This window comes from Triticum dicoccoides, chromosome 6A, assembly GCF_002162155.2.
Source record: "Triticum dicoccoides isolate Atlit2015 ecotype Zavitan chromosome 6A, WEW_v2.0, whole genome shotgun sequence".
Classification (NCBI taxonomy): Eukaryota; Viridiplantae; Streptophyta; class Magnoliopsida; order Poales; family Poaceae; genus Triticum; species Triticum dicoccoides.
Window position 1 is genome coordinate 558,310,359 of NC_041390.1, and position 5,943 is coordinate 558,316,301.

The 5,943-nt window shown below is 45.3% G+C and overlaps 1 long non-coding RNA gene across 1 annotated transcript; it reads right to left on the bottom strand.

Annotated features, from left to right (window-relative positions):
* Window positions 1–368: 368 nt before the first annotated feature.
* On the bottom strand, window positions 369–2,750 carry LOC119317900. The gene is made up of 4 exons (XR_005153831.1): window positions 1,978–2,750; window positions 1,739–1,882; window positions 987–1,155; window positions 369–879 (listed from the first exon to the last, which is right to left on the bottom strand). It is a non-coding gene; the product is annotated as an uncharacterized LOC119317900 (long non-coding RNA).
* Window positions 2,751–5,943: the final 3,193 nt, after the last annotated feature.

A 5,943-nucleotide genomic window follows, 5' to 3' on the forward strand; every position in this document is an offset into this window, starting at 1 on the left:
TTTCACGTCAGAGGGAAACAAGGACGAGCTCGGCACGGCGGCGGGAGGATAAGCTTGAGGTCGTGGAGCGAAGCCAAGAGCTGGAAGGAATAATGTTCAATATGCCCTAAATTGGTTACGCTTAACCGCCCACTATGCATTTATGTCTCCGTAGTGTGCAAATGTATAATGTTTGTTTTTATCGTTTTCTTTTACCCATAACAACACCCCATTAGACGCATGTCATGAACAAATCTAAGAACAACTTTGTTTCGGCCGCAACTACATATTCTCAAACTCTAAACCATCATTTATAGACTATAAGAACGTGTGACATTTTTCCTCCCGTTGCAACGCACAGGCCCTCTTGCTAGTAACATACATTCACGAGGCACTTGAATCACAATATTAATAAATAATTTGGCTACAAATCAAGCGAAAAAAATAAATAGTGAACACATGAAGTCATGCGCCCATTACCCACAGTGAAATATACTAATCAGTACAAAGTAATTTCACAAATCTATACCATAGCATGGATCTCCCGTGGATATGTTCAGTTGTACCACTCAATGAAGAACACATAAGAAAAACTATACGAGAGATCAGCAGAGGTCGAGCGATAAAAATTCAAGGTTTTTCCCATGATTGCACTACACATGTTCAGATTTTTCACCAGTATTTTTAAGTGTGCTGCCGTCTGAACCTTTGACATTTCCATCTTATATAAATGATCTTCAACCCCCTGGAAACTTGTGAGATATGATCGCATCTCTCGAAAGCCATCGACCGCTTCAGAACAATTCCTGGAATCCTCTCACACCGTGCATAAAACTTGCCTACGGTCCCAATAATAATATTTCCAGGATCCTTCTTCAATCACCATCAACATTGTTGTCCCTGCCGGTCAGCTATCAACTTACGGTTCCGAACATACTAGCTTTGGCAAAATGCGTACGGGCTGCTAAAGAAACTAAAGATCGTTGGCGAACAACATCGGGCAGTACCTTTGTTGTCTTTGAACTTCATGGTTTCTTGATTCTGAACTTGCGATTTATTTAATTTTTTGCAGGGTGCAGGGAGACTGCCGGTGCTGGGAGGACGGGCTTTGTTCCCTCAAGTAGTCGCGTCCACTGTCGCACAGGACGGTGAGCAGGGGAAGAAAGAGAGACAGACCTGGCAACAAGCACTATAAGATGATGAATACAGCGGACCATCTACTTATAAGTTCAGGAAAAATGTATAAGCACATCAGACTATGTACGTCACAACGTGAAGCAAAGGAAAACCAAAGTGAACACTTAGCTACAACAGTTTCCTTACATATATGAACGCAAACACATCCTGGGCAAAGAAATGCTGGGAATATCTCAATCAAAAGAGAATCACTAGTAGATGTTGTGTTTCAATGCACTGCTACATCTCGTTTTTTCTCTTTTTCTTTTCCTATTTTCTAGCCAATTATAAAGTGCTTATAGCAAAATTATAACTTTTCCCCACTCCACGATAAAAGTGCTTGGGATGGAGGTATTTTGTGCAGTAAATAATTGGGCAAATAATAGAACATGAACAAGGGAAAATGAAACCAAAGGGAAACACGATTACACAACAGTTCTATCTTCAGCTAGCCATTTCATCAAACATGTCTTGTGCACCTTTTGGTTTGGCACAAGATACAGAGAGAAGGAAGCGAGACTCGCTAGCAGTAGCTGCTGCTCCTTGTGTGTCACTATGAAGCTGGAGTACAGACGACGCTTACCTCTTCATCAACGTGTGGGAGAGGTGGCTACGGTGTGGCACGCAGGCGACACGTGGGGTGTGGGGGCGCTGGGCGGAGCAGTCCGTGGCAGCGCGTGCGAGCAGTCCATATACTACACATGCTCTGTATCTCCCTCTGTTCTTGCTTATCCATCAAAATCAAGGCGTCGACTTCATTAGGAGAAAAACAAAACTAGCATTGGCACAAAGCGTAGCAGTAGCATTAGCAAGAAAGGCTACCTCTTGCATCTTCAGGCCGGTGGAGGTTCACCCAGCTGCAGCAAGCTAGGACGAGACTGCGTGCACCCTGCGAGCCAGATCCCAGGAAGGTCGAGGTGGACTTTGCGAGAAGGTTAACAAGCAGGTGAAGGTTCATGGGTTGGGGGCGCCACGTTGGCAGGTGCATGCGATGTGGAGCAGCAAGAAAGAAAGATTGGATCAAGGAAGGGGCAAACAGAGTTTGCGATTGCAATAAAAATTGAAACTAGTAAATTGAGGGGCTCGTCCTGGTTCTGGTTGTAGGCTCGATGGCCTTCTGCAGTGCTCCATCGAGGAAGCTGCCGGTCTCCTTCAGCTGTGAGTCAGGGAGAGCGACCCCCAGTGACTGGACCGTGGCGACGCATCCTGTCGGAGGCGCTCGGCCAGCCGGCATCGATGGATAGCACGGGGAAGGGAGCGCTGGGGTGGCGACTGATTTGCGTCGGGTGGCGGCTAGCGCGCATGGGGGCCGGGGGTGCTCGGGGGAAGCCGACCGGCCGGGATCCCGTGGTGGCGGAGCAGGGTAGGGCGACGGCGGCACGCGGGGTGGGCGAGGTAGTACGCGGCGGCAGCGCGCGGGGTAGGCGAGGTAGGAGGCGGCGCGGGGTGGGGCGGCGACAGCGGCCCGCGGTGCGCGAGGTAGGAGGCGATGCGGGGTGGGCGAGGTAGGAGGTGGTGCAGGGTAGGGCGGCTGGATCGGTGGGAGGTTGAGGGAAACGTGGGGAGGGAGGGAGGTTGCGGGAGAGAGGACGGGATTTTCATTTTTTTTCTCGAGAGTTCGGGAGGACCTCCGTCGCCATTATATAGACGTGTTATGATCCAAATAGTTATTCTAATTGGATTAGAATAGTGCTACTCTCTATATATATAATATCATCACATATACGTGATGATACCTAACTACTAGATACAATGCATAAAATTGAAAACGATAAATACTAAAACTAATAATTCCTCCTGGGGCTAGTATTCTGACAGCCCCTCGCCAGCAGCTCCCTGGTGCGCGGCGTCTTCCCAGTGCGGAGGCAGTACTCCGACTCCTCCGCCTCGCAGCGCTTGACGTACCGATCTGCCTCTTGCTGAAGGACGCGCGCGGCCGATCTTGCCATTTCGTTGGGCGCCCACCGGAGCCCCTCGTTGGTGGCACGCTGGAGCTTATCGGCCCACCTCCACGCAGCGACGAGACGCCCAGCGCCTATGACCTTCCTCGTGAAGTACTCGTCTTCGTACACCTCCTCGGCACGATGACGCGTCCGCCCCCAAAGCTCCGCCGCCTCCTTTTTCTAGGCGGCATCATGGGCTTCACAGGCCGCCTGGTACCTGGCTTCCTCCTCTGCCATCTCCTTCTTGAACGCCACTTGCCTGGCTTTCTCAGCCGGCGGCAGCGATTTCCATAGACAAATATTGTACTGGCCCCAAAACCAATCCAAAGTTGGATGGTCCGGCGCAACCTCGTTAGGCAGCGCATAGGGTTCCTCGTCGCTGCTAATCGAGTGAGCGTCCTCGGGGGGCGGCAACTCCTCGTCGACGCGTGGGCAGACCGGCGGCGCCATGGCAGAGATTTGAGAGAGAGAGGAGGGGCGAGCGAGTGAGGGGAGGATGTAGATGAGAATGCAGGCGGAATGATGTGAGCAAGGTAGTATTTATTGGTGGCCGGAATATAGATCGACCGGGACAGTACAAACGCCGGTCGCCGGAATTTATGAGTACTGTAGTTTGAATGACACACGATTCCCGCAGCAAAATCCATGTGTGAACATAATAGCCAAAATCCATGTGTGAACATAATAGCTGACGGTTTCCAATGCAGAATCGTGTCTGATTAATGATCCCCACCATTCACCTACCCAACCTCGAGCCGCGAGATAGACTGTTAATCGTGTGGGGGCCGGTTGTCTTGCCAGATCTTTACATATTATTTTTTTGAACACCAGATATTTACATCGTCTGATGATTTTTTAACTCGCAGACAAGAATACAAAAATATGATTTTTCAAACTGCTTTGGTTAGGCGTTGCATGTAGATGTAGTTCAAATTTGAATTACGGTCTTTAAATGGTTAGAAAATCACTTAAATGTCTTTAAAAGGTCAAATGACCCCTGAAAATTTCCAAATTTTCACATGATAGTTGTATTAGTACACGTTAAACATACGAAAAAAATTGAAGGTCGTAAGAGGAAGCTATCCCCCGTCCGTCAGCAAACATGCATTGTTTCCTCTCGGAACCACAAACCTTCTAGCGAGTTGCTCCGGTTTGTGAGGGGCGTGTGTCCAAACGTTCGTCAAACATGCCAAAAAAAATTACCACATCATCTTAGTGACATGACATTACATCAACCAAGGTTTCATGTATTTCTAATCATTTTTATATTTTTTGAATTAAAATGCCATGTCACTCCATGCATACGTATGCATGTGTTCATGTCGTGAGACCAATATGTTTGAAATTCCTTCTAATTTACTGCACATGGAATTAACTCGCACATAAGTACACAGATATGATTTTTCAAACCGTTTTGATTAGGCGTTGCATGTAGATGTAATTCAAATTTTAATTACGGTCATTAAATGGTTAGAAAATCACTTAAATATCTTTAAAAATGTCAAATGACCACTAGAATTTTCCAAAATTTTACATTACAGTTGTAATAGTGCACGTTAGACGTAGACAAAATTTGAAGGCCGTAAGAGGAAGTTATCTCCCGTTCGTCATCAAACATGCGTTGTTCCCTCTCGGAACCACGAACCTTCTAGCGAGTTGCTCCGGTTTGTGAGGCGTGTGTGTTCAAACTTTCGTCAAACATGCCAATTTTTTTACCACATCATCTTGGTGGCATGACATTACATCAACCAAGGTTTCATGTGTTTCTGATTTATTTAGAAATAAAATGCCATGCCACTCCATGCATACGTATTTATGCATATGTGTTCATGTCGTGATACAAATATGTTTGAAAATTCCTTCTAGTTCACTGCACATGAGATTAACTTACACACAAGTACACAAATATGATTTTTCAAACCGTTTTGGTTAGGCATTGCATGTAGATGTAGTTCAAATTTGAATTACGGTCATTAAATGGCTAGAAATTCACTTAAATGTCTTTAAATGGTCAAATGATCCTTAGATTTTTCAAAAATTTCACATTACAGTGTACTAGTGCACGTTAGACGTAGAAAAAAAATTAAAGGGCGCAAGAGGAAGCTATCTCCCGTTCGTCATCAAACATGCATTGTTCTCTTTCGAAACCACGAGCGTTCTAGTGAGTTGCTCCGGTTTGTGAGGGGCGTGTGTCCAAACTTTGGTCAAACATGCCAAATTTTTTATCACATCATTTTGGTGGCATGACATTATATGAACCAAGGTTTCATGTGTTTCTGATTTTTTTTATTTTTTGGAATTAAAATGTCATGTCACTCCATGCTTAATTGTGTCATAGCCGTTAGACCAATATGTTTAAAAATTCCTTTCAATTTACTGCACATAGAATTAAATCGCACATAAGTACATAAAATATGAGTTTTCAAACCGTTATGGTTAGATGTTGCATGTACATGTAGTTCAAATTTCAATTACGGTCATTAAATGACTAGAAAATCACTTAAATGTCTTATAAGGTCAAATGACCCCTGAAATTTTCCAAAATTTGACATGACATTTGTATTAGTACTACAAAATTTCTCGTTCATTTAAAACACCATCCATTGGCACTTTATTCCAAATTCATCTTTCACAGCTAATAAAAATATCTACAACATCACACACAGTTGTTTTCTAGGAACCGTTTGCGATGAAAATATCTGGGTCTATTTAAGTCTTCCTCCTTAAGATTTGCCGGCTCGTCTGCTCTAGTGTCGGCAACCCCCGAATCCATGAATCCCGATCCCCATTCCTGCACCCCCTTCTTGCAAAGATGACACCGTGGAAACGCTTCGTGAAGGCCCGT